This window comes from Chiloscyllium plagiosum, unplaced genomic scaffold, assembly GCF_037043375.1.
Source record: "Chiloscyllium plagiosum isolate Xiang-an unplaced genomic scaffold, Cpla_swu_hap1 HiC_scaffold_26, whole genome shotgun sequence".
NCBI classification, from domain to species: Eukaryota; Metazoa; Chordata; class Chondrichthyes; order Orectolobiformes; family Hemiscylliidae; genus Chiloscyllium; species Chiloscyllium plagiosum.
This window is the reverse complement of record NW_028270164.1, coordinates 35,472,960-35,498,663: the sequence shown is the minus strand read 5'-3', so window position 1 is coordinate 35,498,663 and position 25,704 is coordinate 35,472,960. Positions and strand designations below refer to the sequence as shown.

Here is a 25,704-nt window from a genome sequence, read left to right as displayed (position 1 = left end):
GAGCAATTTGATCCTGAAGTCAGAAAGTTGCTGTCTCTGAATTGCAGCTCTTCCACAAGCTTCAGTACATTGGTACTTCACTGGAAGACTTGGCATTCACCCAAATGCAGGAAATGAAATTGTACTACTTACAATAAACCTGCTAGGAAAGGGAAGGGGTAGTGCATTCAATTGTGAGTAAATTCTTAATGGTGTGATAATAGTGTGAATTGGTGACCAGGACACTATCATAAATTGTTTAAAACCCATCTTGTTCTCTGAAGTTCTGTAGGAAAAAGCAATTGCCATTCTTAATCAGTATTGTCAATATGTGACTCCAGGTTCACAGCTATGTGGTTCACTCTTAACTACCCTCTGAAATAACCAACCAGTCACTCTGTTCAAAGGGCATTTAGGTTTGTAAAACAAATACTAGCCTTGCAAGTGACTCCCTCATTTCATGATTTATTTTTAAATGCCTTAGTTTCAGAGAAATAGCCTAACCCTGAACATAGATCTTTACAAGTGTGAAGTCTTACTCCTATAGTTTTTAATCATTATTGGAAATGCGAAAGGAACATATTTGCTTCACTTTTATTTCTGTCTCTCTCTTTAGTCATTTCTTACTTTGCTTTCCTTACTTAGTATGTTGAATTAATTGTTCCAACCCATACTTCCGGGTTTAGGAGGATTTTTCAGGAAGGATACTTCAATCTGATTAGTTGAAGGGACATGCTGCTGCTTGCTCTGTTCACACAATTCCTAGATCTCTTGCAGAAGATGACACAGTATATCAGACTCCGAAAGATAATAAATTGCTGCACAAAAGCATGCAAAACATCTGTAGACAGCTATAAGTGTAATGAAAGCGGGCTCAGTTGCTGCTGACCACAAAATCCAGGTCAATGAATTTGCATGATTATCCACTCACTAGTGTGATATGCAGTCATGATGTACAAATGTACTCCTTCAAGGGAAATTAATTACATTTTGTAATGTTTCCTTTGAAATGATTCCAATGATTTACTCATGTAAAGAAAGATCAAAGTCAACCAAAATCCAAACTAAAGATGTCATAGGATGGTTATCTTTCATTAAACATTGCTAATTGTCATAAATCAGAAAATTCTGACATTCTTAATTTTGATCCATTGGATATTAACAATGGGACATGTTTAGCCAAATATAGCAATCTTGGTTCTTTTGAGTCTGTTTTGTATGAATATACTTCCTCCAGAGGTTTTTTGAGAGCAATATAACAAAGATCTATAGGAGAACTGACTTTAGCATGCATGTGGATATGTAGAAAGAGTTTAATTACTCAACATTAGTACTTTCGCTTTACAACATCAAAATGAATACACTTGTGGCATGTAGAATTTCTGCTTTATGGCACAAGTAGCAATCCAGGCACAAATTGTGCTCACGATTGAATTGAATTTATGGTTCAAATTTATACTCAAAACGTATTTGCATAACCACAAATGTAAAACTAGTATATTATCTATCTTCATTTTAAAACTTCCCTTAGTATTATTAAGAATGGTAACACAATGTGGTTTCGAAGCACTTTTGAATTTATCAAAAAAAGAAACATTTTCAATAGGGATGTCTAGAATTGGGGTAACAGTGTACGAACAGGGTAAATCATATGAGATTGAGATGAGAAATTTCAAAACCCAGAGAATGGTGACCCTATAGAATTTGTTACCACATGAACAAGGTCAAAACTTGATACAATTTCGAAAAAGAATCGAAGAGAGCACTTGGGGCTTCAGATCAAAGGATATGGAGGAAAAGCAAGAACAGGATATTGGGTTGGATGATCAGCCAAGATCATAACGAATGGGCAAAATGCCTTACTTCTGCTTCTAGTTTTTATGTTTCTATGCCACCACTTGTGAGTAACCAAGAGAAGAACCTTTAATCAATAGAAGAATTGAGGGAAGAATTTGGTGATGGGAAGCATTTAATATGCAGTGGTGGGTGGAGTCTCAGCCCACATCCTGCTGCCACCTCAATTAAATCTGTAATTGGAAGGTTCATGGATGGTTTCCCTGCCCTTCCACCAAATGAAGCCTTTAAGTGGGCAATAAGTACCAGCTGTCCAGCTGACAGTCAGAACATCAGTCTCTTCCACAAGATTCTGCCCCAGCCTTACTGAACTGAATATGATTTTAAACTTTAAATAATACCATTCACCATTCCATTGGCTTCAGTTTCTTCCTGAAAAGTTCCCTCCTGAAAGTCAGTGTTATGTACAGTGCTCAGTAACTCCAAATGGAATGCCAGAACAACACCAACCACTCCAAATGCCCTTCATTGATCTAACCCAGGCTTGTGACTCACTCAGTTGGGAAGTGCTATACTGACCCTGTCAAAGGCCAGCTGTCCAGGCCAACCTCAACCGATTGAAATCCAAGAAGAAAGCAACACTGGCCTTGCTTGTCCAACTTTAGTATGTGAATGACAATGTTATCTCCGTGTTCTTAGAAGAGAATCTTCAAGTCTCATTTAACCCCCTACAGGAAGCATACCAAAGAATTGTTCTCTACTTCCACCTCAGGAAGACTCAAGTCCTTCACCAACCCATCCCTGTGTGGTGCTAGAAAAGCACAGCTGGACCATGAGAATTGACGTTTCGAGCATAAGCCCTTCATCAGGAAGACTTTTGCTCAAAATGTCAATTCTCCTGCTCCTCAGATGCTGCCTGACCGTCTGTGCCTTTCCAGCACCACGCTCTTTGACTCTGATCTCCAACATCTGCAGTCCTCATTTTTCCTACCCATCCCAGGTCAAGTTGTGATTCATTCCTCCATTAAGTTCAACACAGAAATCCTCCCAAACATGGAACCTTTCCCCTACTTGATGTGGGGATTCAACATCATATGCAATCTGCATGCGCCACCTTCAGACACCTAAGGACAAGAGACATCTGTGCTGATACCAAGGCCCTTGTGTTGGTAGTGATCCTTCCGACTCTTTTATTTGGCTCTGAAATTTGGTATACATATAGACACCATCTCAAAGCCTTTGAGAAGTACATCGATGCAGTTTGATTAATTCTCTGCATCAGCTGGAGTCTGGGCAAACAAACACCAGACTCCTTGAAAAATCCAATAGCACCAGTTTCGAAGCTACATTCATCCGAAGCCAACACTAGTAGGCGGGCTACATACTTAGGCTGAGTTCTGATCACCAAAGCAAATCTACTTCACCCAGCCCAAGGAAGATACTGGAATAAGAGAATGACAAAAGAAGCACATCAAAGACTCCCTGAAGACTTCACGTAAGAAATGCAACATAGATGTTAATGTGTGTGAGACCCCCATTGAGAAGAAAATAATTTGGAAGATACTCCTGTATGAAGGGGCAGAATTGTTTTGAGAACACCCGTAGGCAAGAGGATGTATGGAAAAGGAACCAGAAAAAAGGAATGCCAGTGACTTCAAGACTAAGACCACTTCCATCTCCCAGAAATACTTGCAAAATGTGTGACCAGGGATGTGGCTCTATGATCAGACATATCACTTGCATTAGGGCATGAAGAACCCATGACCAGTGACATGGAATTTCAGGGGTGGCCAATCATACTCGTTAGCGAGTGATTGTCATAGTTGCTGATTGTCTAGAAACTTGTCAGACACGCCTATTGATGAATTCTGCAAAACCCACCATGGTGACTCATTCATTTGGGAGCTGTGGTCAGTTTTGTGGGGCATGACTGGCTTCCAGTACAATATTTTCTATAGCTGTGAGAAAGATGATAAAAATATGATTCGTGCTGAATATAAGTAAGACCTGAAATTCTGACATCTGCAACGCATGGTTTGGCTAATTTGGGGCAAATTACATAATGCAAGCAAACAGAAACTCAATTACTTTGATTTTTGAAGACATGATTCTTCTTGAGGAGAAAGTTTAACTTTGACCATTTTTTGACAATGTCCACAACAAAAAAAACTATTTTTTGTTTACTAAGAATTGTTCATTCTAACTTATTTGCAGACAGAGGCATTTTCTATTGATATTATGAACAGACTAAATAGGTATTAGGCAATATTTTGAAAGATTAGATGAGAGGACTTTGAAACAAGGATAAGAATTTGGCTACTCCTTTGGGGGAAAAATATTAAAATAAATGCAGCAATTATTCTTCAAGAAGCTTGTCAAAGTTTGGCTTGGAACAGTGCATTTTGACTGCACAGAGTAGAAATTGGCTAGATTTATTCACAGCAGACTATTCAAATTGTTTTTAACCCCTTAATAAAAGGGCTAGATAGTAGAAACGGAGTACCTTAAGGACTGTTTTGTTCCACTAATGCATGACAAAGAAAATTATAGTAAAAATCAAACTGATTTCCACTCACAGTTTCTTGTTTATGGAGAGGTCCTGGTTTTAAACAAAAGTAAATAACAGAGTCATCATAGGTGAGGTCAGAACTGATTATGCAAATAGAGACATTCTCACAGGAAAAAAATGTTCTGAGGTGACACGATTGTTGTTTTTAGGATCCTAAAGGGACCAAGTAATTTTGATTGTGGCAAACAAAATTACCTTGGCCTGAACAGTATTGTGGTGCTGCCTAATTCTTGAGGTTCTCCAGAGGTGAATGTGACTGGCGAGCAGGAGCTGAGTGATGCTCCTGGCTTGCTGAGGGTGAAGTGCTGTCTGGGTGCCTCTTCAATACGGCATCAGGAAGTTGGGACCTGTAAGACCCTAGCAGAAACAGAACCTCCTGCCCATCTATCACTACAATTTGGCAGTTTGCCTGCTCGTGAATAAGCCAAGAAGACAGTAAGTATGTGAGCTAACATACATAACCCATGGGCAGCAGTCCTTCCTGACCTTTCCACCGCTTCCACACTTAGTCTAAGAAAGCAAAGTTCCATCCATGATTTCAAAAGCTTTTGTCTAGTGGAGTTTCCTCATGGGATTTTGGGCATCTGCCATAAACTATTTGAGATAGATTAACCACTGTATTTGGTCAAAAGCTTCCTTATCATTCTATTGCATGATACCTTAATTGCATAACTTAAACTAATGGATCTTCATCCAGTGAGCACTTTTTGTTATGACTGCCGTGCCTTTAACCATAATCAGGATGCTGAAGTCACTATTAAGGGTCAATTGCAATTAATCATCTCTCTACAAAATCTGTGAAGTGCCTTCGAACCCTTTGGGCTGATAGACTCAGACTGATATTGAATAATGGATCCACCAAAAAGAAAAATATTAGAAAGGCTTGTGGTGTTCAGCTTCATGGCTGGTATTTTGCTTTTATTTTCTTTTATCTCTTTCTGCATTATATTTAACTCTTCTATTGTCACAGATGAGCTTTATCACAGTCAAAACTATCAGTTATGTAAAGTAACTAAGCAAAAAATTCACACAAAGTTAACAAATGCATGTCTTGCAAAAGGAGAAGTTGCCGGTAAAGCTCAGCAGGTCTGGAAGCATCAGTGCAGAAAAATCAAAATTTACAATTTAAATCAAGTGACGCTTCCTCAGAGCTGATGGTAGCTAGGAAGATGTTGATTTATATGCAGAAGTTAGGGTTGGGGGAGAGGGAAGGAGTAAACAATAGGTAGGAATAGAGCCCAAAGTGAGAGGAGAATGGTTGGACAGACAAAAGAGTCGATAGTGATAGAACATAGAACATAGAAGAATACAGCGCAGTACAGGCCCTTGGGCCCTCGATGTTGCGCCGATCCAAGCCCACCTAAACTACACTAACCCACTATCCTCCATATACCTATCCAATGCCCTCTTAAATGCCCATAAAGAGGGAGAGTCCACCACTGTTACTGGCAGGGCATTCCATGAACTAACGACTCACTGAGTGAAGAACCTACCCCTAACATCAGTCCTATATCTACCCCCCCTTAATCTGGCTTGGAGGGTAAATAGCTGTTAATGGAGACTGTCAGTGATTAACAATGGGTAGTGTGTAGTGGCAAACTATGTGATAACAAGGCCAAGTATGGTAGCCGGCTAGGACATGGGGGACTTCAGGCCCTACAATTATTGAACTCGATATTGAGTCCAGAGGGCTGCAGGGTCTTCAAGCCCAGTACTGTTCTTCCAGCTTGTGCTGAGCTTCACTGGAACACTGCAGCAAGTCTGAGACAGAGATGTTGGTCAGGGAACAGGGTGATGGTGTTAATGTTCTGGATTAGTGGTGCCGGAAGAGCACAGCAGTTCAGGCAGCATCCGAGGAGCAGTAAAATCGACGTTTCGGGCAAAAGCCCTTCATCAGGAATAAAGGCAGAGAGCCTGAAGAGTGGAGAGATAAGCTAGAGGAGGGTGGGGGTGGGGAGAAAGTAGCATAGAGTACAATAGGTGAGTGGGGGAGGGGATGAAGGTGATAGGTCAGGGAGGAGGGTGGAGTGGATAGGTGGAAAAGAAGATAGGCAGGTAGGACAAGTCATGGGGACAGTGCTGAGCTGGAAGTTTGGAACTAGAGTGAGGTGGGGGAAGGGGAAATGAGGAAACTGTTGAAGTCCACATTGATGCCCTGGGATTGAAGTGTTCCGAGGCGGAAGATGAGGCGTTCTTCCTCCAGGCATCTGGTGATGAGGGAGCGGTGGTGAAGGAGGCCCAGGACCTCCATGTTCTTGGCAGAGGGGGAGGGGGAGTTGAAATGTTTGGCCACAGGGCGGTGTGGTTGATTTGTGCGGGTGTCCCGGAGATGTTCCCTAAAACGCTCTGCTAGGAGGCGTCCAGTCTCCCCAATGTAGAGGAGACCGCTTCGGGAGCAACGGATACCATAAATGATATTGGTGGATGTACAAGTAAAATTTTGGACGTGGAAGGCTCCTTTAGGGCCTTGGATGGAGGTGAGGGAGGAGGTGTGGGCACAGGTTTTGCAGTTCCTGCAGTGGCAGGGGAAGGTACCAGGATGGGAGGGTGGGTTGTAGGGAGGCGTGGACCTGACCAGGTAGTCACGGAGGGAACGGTCTTTGCGGAAGGCGGAAAGGGGTTGGGAGGGAAATATATCCCTGGTGGTGGGGTCCGGTTGGATGTGGCGGAAATGTCGTCGGATGATGTGGTTTATGCGAAGGTTGGTAGGGTGGAAGGTGAGCACCAGGGGCGTTCTGTCCTTGTTACGGTTGGAGGGGTGGGGTCTGAGGACGGAAGTGCGGGATGTGGACGAGATGCATTGGAGGGCATCTTTAACCACGTGGAAAGGGAAATTGCAGTCTCTAAAGAAGGAGGCCATCTGGTGTGTTCTGTGGTGGAACTGGTCCTCCTGGCAGCAGATACGGTGGAGGCGGAGGAATTAGGAATACGGGATGGCATTTTTGCAAGAGATAGGGTGGGAAGAGGTGTAATCCAGGTAGCTGTGGGAGTCGGTGGGTTTGTAAAAAATGTCAATGTCAAGTCGGTCGTCATTAATGGAGATGAAGAGATCCAGGAAGGGGAGGGAGGTATCAGAGATGGTCCAGGTAAATTTAAGATCAGGGTGGAATGTGTTGTTGAAGTTGATGAATTGCTCAACCTCCTCGTGGGAGCACAAGGTGGCGCCAATGCAGTCACCAATGTGGCGGAGGAAGAGGTGGGGAGTGGTGCTGGTGTAATTACGGAAGATGGACTGTTCTACGTAGCCAACAAAGAGACAGGCATAGCGGGGCCCATACGTGTGCCCATGGCTACCCCTTTAGTCTGGAGGAAGTGGGAGGATTCGAAGGAGAAATTGTTAAGGGTGAGGACCAGTTCGGCCAAACGAATGAGAGTAAACTTTTAAGGGTGAGGACCAGTTCAGCCAAATGACTCTCATTCATTTGGCCGAACTGGTCCTCACCCTTAACAATTTCTCCTTCGAATCCTCCCTCCAGACTAAAGGGGTAGCCATGGGCACATGTATGGGCCCCAGCTATGCCTGTCTCTTTGTTGGCTCTGATCTCCAGCATCTACAGTCCTCATTTTCTCCCATTACACACTACTCATTGTTTGCCACTAACAGTCTCCATTAACAGCCATTCACTCTCCCAGCCAGATCATTATCCACTGCTGTGTTTGCCCAACTGTTCTGCTCTCTCTTTGAACATTATCCCTATCTATCATTTACACCTTAACCCTTCCACCACCCTATATTCTGCATATACACTGACATTTTCCTAGCTACCATCAGTTCTGAGGAAGGGTCACCAGACCCAAAATGTTAATTTTGATTTCTCTTCACAGATATTGCCAGACCTGCTGAGCTTTTCCAGCAACTTCTGTTGTTGTTGATTTACAGCATCTGCAGTTCTTTCAGTTTTTAATTACATGTACTGGTATGCCCAGTGACTTTGCTATCCTTTGTCAGGTGTGTCACCTTCTCAGGTGAGTTTAAGTTAGCAGTTTGTTATGTTGCTGACACAGTGTGCACTACATCACAATCAGAAACAATCAAGTAGCAGAAATTAATTGGACCCACTCATCCAATAAAGGCCTTAATTGTTGTTTTTACATTTTCAGAAATTATTGCTTCCTTTTAATTGTTTCCTATTTTTTGTACTCAGAAGTGCTCTGACACACTTAACTAAATGTCTTTTTTGTGCATTCAAAATGATTTTTTAACTACGAACCACCTCCAGCAAATCACTTGTGTAGCCAATTAGATATTTACATGCAAACCCATTAAAGACATTGTAAACCATCAGAAGATGAGGGGGAGATAGGAAAAAGGTTTCTCTTTTAACCCATATCGAGAATTGGAAACCACCTTTCATGCCAAAAAGTTGCTAAAAACGTATGTATTAATTTTTGAATGTTTTAAACACTCACCAAGAGTTGATGGGGGTAAACATGAAAAGTCCGATTGGCATTGTAGGCTATTGGGAGACTACTTGAGGTTATAAAGAAAGGTCCTTATGTTAATGAGTAATAAAACCAATCCTCATTGCTAATCCACTTAGCTATTTATACTGAGGAGAGACTTGTGTATCAAGTGAGATTCCAAACCTCCTAGCAATTTGTAAGGTTAACTGCTAGAAGGTAATAAGGTTACCAAAGATAGTGAACTGTGGTCCTTAATCCCTACCCAAATCTCCACTTCCAGAAAAGTGGATCAAGTGAATCTGTCAGCTTTAAAGATAAGCAATAATTAAAGAGAAATAAGATACCATCTGTTTTGAGTACCTCCTAGTGTGGATTAGATTCATCAAGGGAGCAAAAATGTAACTGATCATTCCTTAGGCCAGTGCCAGGTGCAGAGACTGAAATGGCCTGAGTTTGCAAACAGGATGGTTGAAGTTTGAAGGAAGGCTTGTAATGTAGTTTGTTTGTGCAACCAACAAACAACAATCAGTCCATTCATACACAGAGGTTCAAATAAGTCAGCTTTAATGTCCTCCTTTGGATAAAATATTGATAAATAGAAAAACTATAATACTGCAATTCAGAGAAACATTTTGGATTCATATCTTTCTCCAATTTCCAAAACAATTTAGTAATAGGTTATTATTTTATTGACTCCATCTTCACATTCAAATAGGAATAGATGGCCATATATTCCTTGATATCAACTACAATAAACATCAAGAATTACAACACTGATCAGCCTGGTCCTTTCATATCCCTCGCCAGGTACACATTGAAAAATAACTTAGAGCTATATTTGACTAGTCATTATTAAATTCAAACTCTCAGCCACAACAACCTTTTTCTTTTAAAAAAAACTATTCTCCTTAATAAGCTGCATGTATTACTTCTGGAGTGGCATCATGATTGCAATAGATACTGTTCGTATTATTCCAGCAAGTTGTAGGTAAATTGAATGCAAGTTTTTCAAATACAGCCTGAAACATAAATAGAAATTACTGTCAATGTTCCGTATGTTGGTGAGCCGCTAAATAGAGGAGATAGAGGTTTGTTTTGTTGGTGAGACAAATCATACCAGAAGCTCAAGCCAATACTTCAATTTTAGCTGTTGATTGGTCTGTTACTCAAATCCATCATTTTCTGTTTTTGTCTCAGATTTCCAGACATTTTGCCAAAAGTTGCTGAAATACTACAGTGCAATGTAAAATTTATTGTCTCTTAGAGGTTTAGCTTGCTCATTTCCAAAGTCTTTATAAGTTTAGACTTTTTCTTATTGTAAATTTGGATGACCTTTAAGTTCAAAATTTTCCCTTGAAAATGTAAAGTCTATACAATTAGTATCAGTATTTATTAATAATATACATATTTATATATTATGCAGCCCCATTTCAGCATTATTAAATTATAAAAGAAGATGATTGTTTAATCATTTCTGATATGTGAGTTGCTGTTCTACGTTCTCTCCAATCAGATTTCATTAGCGTTTACTAACAGGATAACTTCAATAATGTCAAAATGAGCCATTTGTTTGTAATTTATTATGTGACAAGATTGCCAGTTTTAGGGACAACTATCTTATCAAGAGGTGCTGGCATAGTGGTAATCCAGAGGCCCATGTTAGTCATCTGGGAATACAGGTTCAAATCCCATCATGGTAGTAAGTGGAACTAAAATTTAGTTAAGAAATATGGACACTAGTCTCAGTAATGGTGGCCATTGTTGATTGTCATAAAAATCCATCTGGGTGAAAATGTTCTTTCTGGAAGGAAATCTGGTTTGGTCTACTTCTGATTTCAGACCCATAGCTATGCAATTAATTCTTAACTGTACTTTGAAATGGCCTAGCCAGCCTATTAGTTATATCAAATTGCTACAAAGTCTAGGAAAAATGAAATAAGATAACAATATCCAATCCAGCCACATTGACCTTGTAAATCCTCCTTACTAACACCTGGAGGCTTGTGCCAAAATAAGGAGAGCAAAACTACAGATATTGGAGTGCAGGTTCATAGTTCCTTGAAAGTGGAGTCACACGTAGACAGGAAAGTGAACAAGGCATTTGGTATGCTTGTCTTTATTGGTGAGAGCATTGAGTATAGGAGTTAGGAGGCCATGTTGCAGTTGTACAGGACATTGGTTATGCCACTCTTGGAATACTGTGTGCAGTCTGCTCTCCCTGCTATAGGAAGGATGTTGTGAAACTTGGATAGGTTCAGAAAAGATGTACAAGGATGTTGGAGGGGTTTGAACAATAACAAGAGGCTGAATAGACCATGGCTATTTTCCCTGGAGCATTGGAGGCTGAGGGGTAACCTTATAGATGTCTATAAAATCACGAGGGGCATAGATAGGGTAATTGGACATGGTCTTTTCCCTGATGTGGGGGAGTGCAAAACTAAAGGATACAGCTTTAAAGTGAGAAGGGAAAGATTTAAAAGAGACTTGACAGGCAACTTTTTCACATAGAGGATCGTGCGTGTATGGAATGAGTTGCCAGAGGAAGTGGTGGAGGCTGGTACTATTACAATATTTAAAAGGTATCTGGATGGGTATATGAATAGAAAGGGTTTAGAGGCATGTAGGCCAAATGCTGTAAAATGGGACTCAATTAATTTTGGATATCTTGTCAACATTGGCAAGTTGGACAAAAGGGTCTGTTTCCTTGCTGTATGTCTCTACGTCTTTATTATGCTACGACTGGTCAAGCAACAGCCTGAAATAGTTATATTTACAGAATCAATTCTTGTAATGCCCATGATACCATCATCACCAATCTTGAGTTCATCCTCTCCCACTAATATTTGACCAAAGGTTGTGGAAAAGTAATATTTGGTCAAAGTAAATTTGTCTTGGGTGTCCTTAATATTGGCTCCAGACATAATGACATCATGTCAATCATGGGCAAGGAAACATCCTGTTGATTACCTTCCAGTATCCTCCCCTCGCTGATGAATCGATACTCCTCCATGTTGAAGAGCATTTTGCGGGACGTATTGAGGGTGGCAAGGCCACAGGATGTTATTTTAGTGAGTACTTCAATATCCATCATCAACAGTGACTCAGTTGTACAATAACTGGGCAACATGGTGGCTCAGTGGTTAGCACTGCCGCTTCACAACACCAGGGTCTTGAGGTCAATTCAGCAGTATGCATCAGCTACAAGAAGCACTGCAGCAACTCACCAAGGCTCCTTTGATAGCATCTTCCAAACCCATGACCTTTACTACCGAGAAGGAAAGAAACAGCAGATGCATGGGAGCACCATCATTTGTAAGTTCTTTCGAAGTCAGTCACTATCTCTCTTAGAACTTCATCATGTTTCTTCACTGTCCCTGGCTTAAAATCTTGGAGCTCTCTTCCTATCAGCAGCGCAAGTGTGCCTACACTACAAACATTGCAAATGTTCAAGAGTGTAACTCACTCACTTTCTCAAAAGAGCTGAGCAATAAATGTTGGCTGAAGCAGTGATACCTACATGTGAAAGAGTAAATTTTAAAAATCTACACCAGTGCATGAAATTGAACTTTAAACGATTTGATTTGAGTATGTCCCAGTTCAAATAAGGCAGACGGTGCAAGGTAAGGATTTAAAAATTTATTCGATAAAGTCAATGTTAACCTAATGTGAAATTCTTTCCATACACTATGAAACACAAGGCACAACTATTTACAATTCCATACGGTAGCAACTGCAATGAGGTCATCCAAGTGGACCTCACAGAGTATGAGTTTCCTGACTGGGACTGTTAATCTGATCCAGTCAGGGAGCCCTCGCGGATAGGCATGAACAGGAATGTCAGAGGTTCTAATCAATCTGAGAGCTGGCTCCGAGGAAACGGGATCAGTGTCAAAGACTTTCCACATGTAAATAAAGGGTGACTTGGTGATGGGATACCGGCCTCTATGGAGTTAGTTCACATACCATAGTCGAATTGAAATTGACTTACATGAAAAGAATTGAATATGTTGAGAATATTCTCCTCAAAGCAAAGAACATAAAGAGGAGATTTCACAAATATTCAAAATCTATGAAGGGGTTTGATGGAGTCAACAAGATGAAGTTGCTTCCTTTGGCAGGTGGTTTGGTAGCTTATTCAGATTCAAGATAATTTTGGGGTAAAATTGGACTGTTTTTAAGCAGCTACTTGTCATGATCTTAAATGCATGTCTTAAAGGACAGTGGAAACAATGGAAATTACTTTCAGAACAGAATTAAACTTGAAAAGAACAAAATGCAGGGACATAGAGAGTGAAAAAAATGGAGTGGAAGTAATTGAAAGCTCTTCAACAACCCAATACAATCACAATGAACCAACTGGTATCCTTTTGTGCTCTGAGAATCAGGAAGTCTATGTACTTCAGATTTGATGTCCCTGTTTCATTACTCACTTACCTTGTTGCTGTTCTTAATTGTGACTGTATCCTATTTTATTGTCATTCTTTCTGTCTCATTTATCTGACAGTTCAGTAAATAATAAGCAAGTATTTTTAAACCATTAAAGAGTGAAAATTGTATAAATCATTGTGAATAATCTAGGATGACCAGTTACAGAGAGGCAGTCTTGGAAATGATTGAACAGGCTTTATAGCCACATTGAATAGTTTTAAATTCGCTTCACCAGAATTAGAATGAATAAAAAAACCTTCATGTTAAATCTACAGAACAAAAAAGATAAAATATGAATACATCTGATTAAAAAAGGATGTTGACCTAAGGCAGGAAATCACCTCTGATCTTCCGAAAAGTGCTTTCTAATAGTTAATGAACATTTCAAAAGGGTGTTCCCTCATCATTGTTAAAAATGAATCAAAAGGTAAAAGAAGAATTAGTTCAGGCAATTACCTTATTGAGATTTTGGGAAATAACAGAAACTAAGAGAAAATGACATTGTACTATTTTGACAACACCAGGTCATTCTGCTATAATGCATGTTTCATTAACATGAATTTGCTTTAACATGATTGACTAATTGGGGACGCTGTTTCTAAAGCACAAAGTTTTAAAGCGTGTATTGGTTATAACATGATTCTGGCCCCATTAGTCTAAATGGTGCAGCTATCACATGATTTTCTTATAACATGGGATTGCACAAGAATGGAACTACAATGTTCCATATGATATTCCTTTATGATAATAAAGTTTCAGTGGCAATTCCTACAACGAAACAATACATTGGAAAGCTTATATCTGGCACCTGGGAATGTGTCAATCATACTTTATATTGAAAAATAAACTTTTTTAGGAATATAATTTTATCACTAATTTTACATTTGATAACTGCTGGATTAAATCATTGACTTCCAGTTCTATAGGGAAAATAACTTGAACTATGTGTTACATTTCAGAAATTTGGAACACCATTTCTTGTAATAACAAAAAGTTGAATGATGAAGATTAAAATCCATTTGTAACTATTTAATTTTGAAGCAAAACAGTTTGATGCTTATAAAAGAGATATTAATTCACTGACATATGTCGTTGACTTATACTATGCACTTACAAATAAATACTGTACTTCACAGAGTGTAATTAAATGAATAATGATACCGAAGATCTGCTGTTGTAAGTGACTAATTCCTCATGAGATGCTGAATCAAAAAAGACAATTTCCTAGGCACCTGAGGCAAAATTGTCCCATCAATCAGTACTACAAAATACAGATTAACTAGTCGTTTGTCTCATTTACTGTTTGTGGAAGTCTGCAGTGTAAAAATTGGTTGCTAAGGTTCCCTGCATAACCATATTAACTGCACTTTGAAATTTGTTGATTAGTTATGTAGTGTTGACAGTAAAAAAATTCATAAACTTTAAAAAATAAAATATCAATTTTCATTTTTATTTATGTTCTTTCCTGTAATCAGGATACAAAAAAATTGTTCCTTTCCTCACAACATTTGTGAAGAAATGGACAATATTTCCTGTAAGGCTTGAATAGATCAAAGGCATATCTGGGTCTTTATTACTATTGTTCACCTATCAGATTAGTTTCCAGGGGAGTAAATATACTTCTTTATTTCTAAATTCAAGATGTGGTCAGATTTTTCAGTTTCGAAAATATACTATTCCCCAAGGGGAAAAAAAACTATCTTTTTTTTTCTATCACAGTTATTTCTTCCCATTAGGACAACATTAAAATACTTCAAGCATGACTCAGAATTGCCAAAATAGGCATAGTACACCTTAAGGTGAAGCATAAGAGCGGAGAACAGTGTAAATACGCACAGAATGGTTCATTCAATCCTATAAAACAAATCTGTCTAATTGTGTGTAGGTGTGTATAGATGTTTAGTTAATTTTGCTCGTTTACTTATGTGTCCTCAGCAGCTGAAAAACAAACCAGCCAAAGTTACTCCATGCCTCATATTCGTCTCACAATGAAAAATGAGGTTCTGATATTTTGACAAAAATGTTTGAGACTATGAATGTTGTCAAGAAATGTGTATTTATCTTGGTATTGTGACAACATTTTTGTGACCCAGTGTCAATACTGTCATATTAAGTAACTGGAATGGATGATTGACAGTGCCTTTTTTTTGTGGCCCTGTCCATGTTACACCTGTCAGAAGTCAAGGTGGAATAATCACTATCAGGCAGTTTACAAGGTCAGCACTTTTCTATATAAACATGGTGAACTGTCTGAAGGGAGTGAGAGAAAGAGAACATTTTTATCTTAGACTGAACACAGGGCAAAAGGCATTGACAGCTGTTTCCAAGTGTACAAAAATAGTTTTACAATTGGTTAGTTAGCATTCAGCTAAAATCTGAGATCTGCAGTATTTTCCTCACTGAATATGTTTAATTGTTGAATTTAACCATAGTGGAAGTCAGTGAAATCCTTTCAAATAACTGATATTCAAACATACTTCTTGCAGGTCAAAGCAATATTTAATAATCACTCAATTGTATTACATTTATAATTTCAATTCCAGCATCTTAAATCTCAGACACATATCACTGATTCATATACTTTTATGTTGCTTATTAGGTGGCTGCATTTATAAAATTATATTGTTTCAGAATTCACACTGGATTCATTTCAGAATTATAATGATGAATGCAGCTTTAAAGCTATGTCGGTTTTCAAAACATTCATGGAAACTGCGGGGATTAAGATCAACTATGCATCTGTAGAGTTATGAGTCAAAACTCATTAGATAGAAAAGCATTTTGAGCAATACACAGTTGTAATGTCTTAGTATTGAAATACAATAATATTTTGCTAACAGCATCTTCAGACATTTAGCTGAGTTGAAGAAGTCTTCTTTCTGAGTTAAAGGTTAAGTGTTCAAATTCTAGTGTTATAGTACATAATCTGGACTGACATTTCAATGAAAGACCACTGATCATTGGAGGTGCCATATTTTTAAATAGACATAAATTCAAGCCACTTAGTGTCAGTCACTTGGTCGTAAGAGATCCTATGACACTCTTCAAAGGAAAACAGAGTTCTCCCTGTGAACTTGTTAAAGTTTAAACTCCACACAATATCCCTAAGACACATTAATTGGTCATTTATTTTGTGGTTGCTTTGGCATCTTTCTGTGTGCAACTTGGTTGCTGCATTGCCCACAAACAGTGACTACATAAAAAGGTTACTCAGTGGCTAATCACTTTGGAACTAATTGGGACTTGGAAGATGCTACAGATATGCAAGTTCTTCCTTTTTTTTGTATCTGCTATTGCCAGCCAAAACAAAAAGTAGCAGAATTTTCATATATGAAAATATTATAGCTTTAAGATGTTCATTTTGTCCTGCTTTTTGTTTATGAAGAGAGGTTGAGACAGAGGTGCCAAGCGTACTTTTCCAAGCCAATAAAGTAAACAATTTGTGAGGCCTTAGTTTTTTTTTAAATTGGAAAAATAGGAGCAGCCTGAAGGGGTGAGGGCAAGCTCCCTCAGAACCAGGATTTTAGTTTAACCTTCAGTAGCTGTTGGAGTTTGGAATCTGTTCTATATCTTTTCTTGCTACAGCAAAACACTTAAGTTCTATCTGTCTCTCTTCAGAGTTTTCTCTTGATGTTTTTTCTTCCAGGACTGGATAATTACATGTGAGATGATCTATTTTACTGAATTTGCTTTTGTCAAGTGTGTGTTATGGCATTTTACAATATTGGAGCAGTTGCTGTTTTAGTTAAGTAATCTAGTATTCTGTTAAGTTTTCCAATAGAGTTAAGTTATTCTAGTTCTTCATTTCTTTTCATTTTAACTATAGTGTAAGAATAAAATGTGTTTTGCTTCAAGCCTGATAGTTTGACCAATCAAATTGCATTTGGAACACAACACCTTACACTTGCCTTCAAAGTAAGAAAAAGTTGGGGTCTAGGCTAACTTCTTACTATATTTTGAGGTGATTTAGTCTGGTCCATAACAAGCGGAGGGCTCTAATTGGGATCAAAATCTCTAATTCCCAGGTGAGGTTTAGGGTTATTGGACTTAAAGACAGTGAATGATCAGTTTTAGTGTTCTCTTTTCAGCTGTGCATTTGGTTGGTTTAAATACAGTGTGCCTTCTGTATTAATGGCTTTTTCAGTCACTAAGAGTTTCCTGGGGGGAGAAGATGTCACTTTGGGAGTTTTATAAAAACTGAGCAAAGCAAAGCGTTTGGAATTGACAGACAAGCTGGAGTTGGATTTGCCTTTGTCCCTGTGAAAAGTGGAAATAACTGTGGCAATCATGCAGCATTTAAAATTGCCAGGAATGTCATCAGAATCTTTGAAAATGGCTAAAATTCAATTGCAAGTGAAGCGGCTTGTACACGAAACAGCAATTAGATAATTTGAATTACAATTGAAAGCAGAAGAAAGGAGAAAGAGAGAGATTTTGAACTTCGGAGGTTGGAACTGAAAACTCAAAGTTGGTTTAAAATGCCAGAGGTAGAGGTGAAAGGTAGCAGTAGTGTTGAGGACAGTGATGGAGAGTAACCCCATCATAGACAAAGGCCAGGTGGGGATCTGTTTAAGTATATCCAAGCATTACCTAGTTTTGACAAAAAGGAAGTAGAGACCTTTTTCATGTCATTTAAGAAAGTGGCTAAACAAATGAAATGACGACTGACCATATGGGCATTGTTGATTCTAACAAAACTGATAGGTAGAGCTAATGGGTTATTTGCATCACTATCAGAGGAGCTACATGGGAAGAACAAGGAATTGAAAAATAACCCAAGGCCTCACAAATTGTTTACTTTATTGGCTTGGAATAGACCACACTGTAACTCTGTCTCAACCTCCCTTCACAATAAAACAGGACAAACTACACCTCTTAAAGCCATAGAATCATCACAGATATCATAAACAGTTCTGGAATTCAGCACTGTTCATATTATGAGTATAGGTGGCTAATCCTAAAATATAAGGAAAAGGAATAAATCCCAACATACTGGTCTTCAGTGAGACTATGACCTTTTTCACGTTGTGAACTTATTAGAAAAAAACAATGTGGTATTTATGTATTGGCACTTCACTTGTAAGGTACAGTTAGGTCAGTCTTTTCTTCCTGATACCTGTTCAGTTTTCCTTTTGTAAAGATGGATCAACTGCAGATTATACGGTTGACTAACTCACCGTTTGGAGCTGCTGGGCTCTGAGTGTGACAAGGCTTTGATATTTCATTAGGACAGCAGGGATGTTAACAGACAGGACCATCCTGCACTGGTCAAATTAAAAACAAGCTGAAAGAATTTTTTATGTCCAATCTCAAAACCATCCAAGTGTTTAGGCAGTTTATTGTGTTTAAACAGACATGTAGATGCGTTTTTACCTTCATGCTCTCAAACTGGGTTTTAAAATAATAATTCAGAAGGTATCCATCCCTCATATTTGCACCTAAGTTCCTAATACGTCTGTTGAAGCTCTAATATAATAAATTGTAAAATTCATTATTTCGCTATTTCATCCCCATATTCATTTTTGGCTCTTCTCTCCCACATTTTGAAAAGAAACTAAATTGAAAGCTTTCCAGGAATAGATTTAGATATTTGACTGACATGAGAAGTTAAAGATATTTCATAAGATTACAGAATGACGCACTTCAGAGAGCACTCATTCAAAACAATATGCATATTGAGTTCCATTTAAAAAACAAAATAAGACATTATGATAGAATATCAAAAAGACAGAACAGGGCAAGAATACCTATTCAAATTTAAAATGAATCCATGCCCGATTACACTTTCATCACATTTCCCTTTGATTGTCTGACCCAATTTTTATTTTCTATTTGTTTTCTGCAGATGGCTTTATGCTTGTTTTGTTTTTGTTTTTGTTTGTATCCATTAATATTGATTGAGTAATGAATGCCAGAAAAATGCTTGGAAGAAGAGATGATTTATCCTTGTAACTGAGCTCAGAGGTATATGCAGGTAATGGTGCCTCTGGAATCTTGTGACTTTGATGATGAAATCTGATCTCTAGATTAAAGCATACCTTCAGTTACTGTCATTCTTTAAAATGTTGCTTAACTCAACTTCAAAGATCTTTTTATTTGAATTTCCATCCCTATGCTGCAATGGCTTGAACAAGCAGCATAGACTTGCTCTGCCACGCACACTAAAACCTTGTGCTTAGTATAACACAACTATCAGCTCATTTATCAAAAAAAAACTTTTGGTATCCTTGATATTAGGTTGAGAATATGGAGTTTCTCCTGTCAAATTGTTATCTTTTTAGTCCCTATTTTGGCCAAATTTGAAATATTGATTACTTCAATGAAAGATTTTTCTCATGGCTTTAAAATTGTTTACTCACCGCAGTGAACTGAGTGTCAGATTTGTAACAGGACTAAAATATTGTTTTTTGATCATGCTTGTGCCTAGCTGTCAAAAGTCATTCCATGTTTAAATCACTTTAGTTTGTCTTCTGTCTTCTCCATTGTACCACGACCACAGCAACTAAGTATTACGCATTCTTAGCCTTTGATGAGTTTGTCCAATGTCTCTTGCTCCATTGACACCCCTCAGCTTGGATGCAATCCTCTTTGTGCTGTCTAACCTGTTCTCATCTGATGTGCAAATGAAAAGCAGCACAAGCAGCACTCACATTACACAATTGCGGAATAGAGATTAAATGTTAAAGTTAACCTAGTTAAAGTAGACATTTAGAACAAAGACTGTGAGCAAAATCCTTTCACGCAAGTAGGCAAGAAAGGAACTGTGAAATGTCAATGTCTATGGAAAGTTTCCGTATCAATTCTTACACTCCCTGCTTGGACTATTGTAATCTTGCCTTTCACAAGTAAGCCCCAGAAAGTCGAGGAAACCCATGCACTCACAGTTGAATTCCAAAATTTGTGCTGACGTCATTCATAATGAGCTTTTAATAAACCAATGTTAATTACAGGACTCTACAGAAGGAGTTTCTCACTTACAGCCTAATGTGCTGTGATTACATTTGGAAATCAATGGGCTACAATCGGCGTTTCATGTTCCCTGTAAATTTCAGCACTTTTAACCTTGTCTGCCCTCAATCTAACTTATTTCTGCAAGTGAAAGTTCTCTTCATGATAACTGCTCTTTTCTCTTCTTCTAATTCAAAAAAGTACATTTGACTTTCTATTTATGTTTGTTTCATTAGCATTGTCAGTTCAGAATATCCAAGAATAATGAGAAAACTCAGGCAGTATGATCAGCTACTCTTTATCAGGGCGTAAACAAATTTTCTAAGCTTAAGTCAAAGTTTTTGGAGCAGAACCTGAGGGCCAACTGAGAATGCAGGAGTATTGCTAGAAATAAGGCTTTGACTGCTGTCTGGTGAATGTAACTTATGATACTTTTTCAAACAAGCAAAAGGAAATTTAGCGCTATCCTAGTTAATATTTATCACTTAACCAACACCACAAAACAGATTGTCTGATTACTATTTTATCAATGGTTTTGGGAGTGTTGCTGTGCACATACTGGCTGCATATTTCCTACAATGCAATTGTAATTATACAGAAAAGTACGTAATTGGCTATATAACACTTTAGGACATTATAAAATTGTGGATTATGTTGTTTAATGCAAATCTTTCTCTCTTATTAATTGCATGACAATTATGGAGAAACTACTGACTTGTGACTCAAGTCAGACTTTGGTTGTATTTTCCCATGGGCTTCAAGGCATCAAATTGTAAGATTGCAGCCCGAAAACATACAAGAAGGTTGACACTATCCAGGACAAAGCAGCCTACTTGATTGTCACTATATCCACAAAACTTCACTCCCTTCACCACTGGCAGTAGCAAAAGTGTGTGATATCTACAAGATCATCAAAGCTCCTTTTAGGCAGTGCCTTCCAAGCCCACAACCACTACCACTGAAAAGGATAAGAGCAGCAGATATGTGGGATCATCACCTGCAAGTTGCCCTCCAAGCCACTCACCTTCTTGACTTGGAAATATATCACTCTTCCTTTAGTATTTCTGGTGTCAAATTACTGGATCTCTCCATAATAGCATTGTAAATGTACTTACATCAAATGAACTGCGGGGGATCGAGAAGGCAGCTCACCATCACCTTCTCAAGACCATTAGAGAAGAACATTTGTACTGGCCTAGTGAGTGGTGTACACATTCTTTGAATGAATAAAATGGTTATAACCAGATGGGGTATCCCAATCTTCACTTGGTTGGGAGCCAGATTGGGAACCATTAACCCAGAGATCACCTGTTAATTTGATTTCTCTAAGTGCACTGTTAGAGAAAGAATGGATTAGGAGTACTAGTGCAGCCAGACCAAACATTGAAGACAGTGAGGACATTTCAAAATAGGTGCAACCACAAAGGGTAAAGTAATAACTCTTTTTCGTGGGGCCGGTCCACGCAGGCAGTCCTTCCACTCAGAAGAGAAACCCTTACAACAGCAGCTTATGCTCATTGCAGCCCCCTGCTTGGACATTAGGGCTCTGGATTTGATGGCTGCCAAATGTGCTACAAGGAGGCCATCTCCACTGAGCTAGTAACCTCCTCCTGCCGGTGTGGACTGCTCCACCACCAGCAAAAAGCTGGTGTGTCCCAGAAATCACAATAATTGTCTTCCTTCACCCTTGCAACATACAGACAATACACTTACGTGCCTGCCCAGGGAATCATTCCTAGTGATAGGATCATACCAGGAGCAATCCTGATGTAAAGCCCCCCCCCCCCCCACTCCACTACACCCTCCACTTCTAGAAACGCAGAAGCAGAAAAACTCTGCTCTTTATAACAATTAAATTTTGAAATGGGTGGTATATGATAGGACTTAAGACTTGCATAATTAGAAAAATATTTTCCAATTTTGCAATACAGATTACTCAACGGATCTGTTAATTTCTCTTTAAAGAAGTGCAATAAATCTTTGCATAATTTGCTATTATGAAGTAGATCTTCTATGAAATATTCAGCCACCGCAGTGACAGTAGTTATTTTGTTTTCTTGCCAACACAGTGTGTCTCTAAAACCTAACTATTAAACTTAATTTAATCTGAAATTATTCATGGCATTTTTAAATGCTCACTCAACTTTCTCTGTAATGAGTTCACAGTCATATTAAACTAAATATCCTGACTCTTTCTGCAACTGAAAATACCTTGTATGTTGTAGAGTGAAGGGAATTATACTTGTTCTTTATGGACAGCTATTAAGCTTGTGAAAAAGGAGCTATATGTCAAATCACTTGGAACTGGAGCCTGGATATGTCCAAGTAAGGTGTCCTCTCCAACCAACCTCTCTATACCAATTCACAGGACGTGGGCATCATTTGTTAGATCAGCATTTATTGCCCATCTCTAATTGTCCAGAGGGCAGTTAATAGTCAACTACATTGTTGTGGGTTTGGAATCACATGTAGGCCAGACCAGAAAGGATAGCAGTTTCCTTATGGCATGAGTGAAGCAGTTGGGTTTTCTTGACAATCCACAATGGTTTTATGGCCATCATTGGACTCTTAATTCCAAATTTTGTTTTATTAATGTTCAATAAGATCTGTGACTGTTCAGTCATAGGAGTGAGAAATATAGAGCTAATGATACAGATCAAGGATCTGTCATTGGATCTGACCCAATGATAACTGTATCAACCTGAAACATTTGGAATATTTTGGAATATTGAAAGGTACTGCAACATTGCAGGTTCTTGTCCTTTGTTTCCTTTATGAGGAACCAATGGATGTTTCATTGCAGTATTAGTGCAAGCTTTGACACTTAATTTTCATTAAATTCAGCAGACTAAAAACATTTAGTCAAAGCAGATATGAATAAAATCTGGACTCTTTATAGCTTAGCTTTTGTCCTAGTATTAAAATAATAGTCTACTTACAAGAAGATGATTTAAGATCTTATGTATTATTTCAATGACAACAATCATTAATAAACACATTTTAAATAACTAACTGCAGATTTAAATACACATCTATATGTGCCAAATTATTTTCCAGCAGGCAGCTACCAATTTAAAGAGATTGCAGTATTATGTTATTCCTTTGCTTTTTGCCATTCATATGCACTCTTAACATAACTACTAAACAAATACAATGCTTAGGTTTACCATATTAAACTCCACATTCTTCAATCCATACCAGAGAATGATCTGTGGATAAATATCGTCAATCAAATAAGAACACTCACTGAAATTAAAATTGATGGAAGGGCATAAAGTTGGGGACGGGTGGTCTAATTTTTAAAATGATATTAACATTCTTGTGTATTTGGAGGTCAGTGAAATCTAAAAAGGTCACATCTCTGTGTTGTAATCCTAATTATCATGCCGATCAGTGGTATTTTTACTTTGAGATGGTTATGGGAAACAGTCAAAAGATACTTTTGTGGCTGTTTCATCTAAATTAAGGGAAATGCAGCAATTAAAAATAATTATTCTGTGTCCCACTGGAGGGCCTTGGTTTTGATTATTTACAAAGCCCATTAGCCGTAAATGCAAACATAGATACCAACTTTAAAGTGCACATTAATGAAGAGTAATTCAAAAAAGGAATGTCTTCTCTAGAACAAATATTTTCTTAAATATACTTATTTTGACAGAATATTACACACATCCTTCAATATTTTAGCAGCTTCAGTATTTATGTGCACAAATACAGGATATTATATTTCTGAAGTGCAGTCTTTGAAAAAGATGTTCTTGGAACAACCAAACCATAACCACACAACGTGGAAGCATACAAAATAATTATGATGCAAAAATTGTTTCTTTAATGAATCAATTAAAATTATTTATTGACCAAATTATGATTTTAACAAGTACAATGCTGTTAGAAATCTGAAATCTGAACAGCACATTTTGGAAACAATCAACAGAGTCAGGCTGCATCTGTAGACCGGGAACAAAGTTGTTTCATTGAATTATTTTTTAATTGAATGATTGAAAATGTGATTAATTTTCTTTCTTAACTTTATCAACTTTAGTCTTTTAGTTCATTTTCTCTCAGACAGCATGATACTGGTGATTGTTCCGGAACTATACTATAGGGTGTATTGACCATTATTTCAGGTTATCTATATCTTCAGGATTGACCTGACCTTTTCTTGGTATATTCAGCTCGATACTAAGTTATCAGAACTGGAAGATATTAGGAAAGTTTTTTTTTTCTTACATAAGTGCAGAGCTAAGCAAAACTGAATAAAACCAGTAAAACTTGGGAAATTATGCATTCAGGTCCCACTCATTCTGTCTACCTGAAATTGAAACTCTCGTGCAACCAGTGCATTCATTTCCAAGTTATTAATTTCCAAGTTTATGTTTTCTTTGTTGGTTAGATGAAGATGGTGCCAGACAAAATGAAATGAGTATGGAAATAAAAGATGGGAGCATCTCAGTGAAATAGGAACGGAGGAGGGAGGTCTGAAAATTCCACAAAGAAAATGCTAACCTGGAAAATTACTCAGAAATTCTGAACGTGTGGATAACCTGAAACAACAGTCTACATTCCCTATAGTCTCATAGTTCCGGAACAATCACCAATAATGTGTTGTCTGAGAGAAAATGAACTAAAAGACTAAAGTTGATAAAGTTAAGGCAGAAAATAAGTTATATTTTCAATCATCATTCAACCAGAAAATAATTCAATAAAACAATTTGTTCATCAGCGGATAAAGAAACACCTTCATACGTTACTATTGGTAGGTTAAGTAATAATCATTATAAATAGAAATTTCTGTAAAAGAGTGACAAATTTGTTATATTCTTAACATTAACCATCATGAAAATCTGGCTCCCATCAAACAGCTGTAATTATGGCAAGTTGTTTGAAAATGTGAAAACACCTGAAAATAATAATGTATCTCCTTTGGAAAGTAATCTTTGGAATACTTCCTTTGAACTAACACCTGCTTTATAAATACCTGCAACAAAAATTAACATGCTTTTGAGGAGAGAATGGGGATTAGATTAAATACACAGTAGATTATGTGAAATCCTTGGACATATTAGGAGGAAGACAACATCCTACAAACTGTCAACTTGATATTTGTGCTGTGATCTGTTTGAACTGTTCATTTTCAGACTGGGTTACTGCTGGAAACTAAAGGCAGCTTAGAGGTTCTCTCTTAATATAAAAAGCTTTTGTGAATGAGTGGGAAATCTCTGTATTCAGTATAGTAGTTGTGGTGACCTGGAAAATGGATCAACTTATGCTGTTTTTCCAGATCTTAAATTGATACCGAAGGGTCCAAAAAAAGTGTGAAAATGAGCATGACCATTCACAGAAGTGTGCAACCTGCAATCTTTCCATAGGCATGCAGGGAAAATAATGGATGTATTTTTTAAAAAGTGTTAATTATGATATTTAAATAAGATCCTAAGTTTGTTGTAGAACTCTTGTAAGAACTTGTCCAGCATCCATGAGGAAAACCATTCGATAAATCATAGTGCTAATTGGCAACCAAGACCATGCTGATGTGCACTTTAAATGGCTTCTTTTACCAAATTACCATCTTGGTGCTATTT

At 38.0% G+C, this 25,704-nt stretch overlaps 1 protein-coding gene across 3 annotated transcripts in view; it reads left to right on the top strand.

Annotated features, from left to right (window-relative positions):
• lgr6 (leucine-rich repeat containing G protein-coupled receptor 6) overlaps positions 1–25,704 on the top strand; it is a 257,272-nt gene that overhangs the window by 73,013 nt on the left and 158,555 nt on the right. The gene's annotated exons all lie outside the window — the stretch shown is intronic.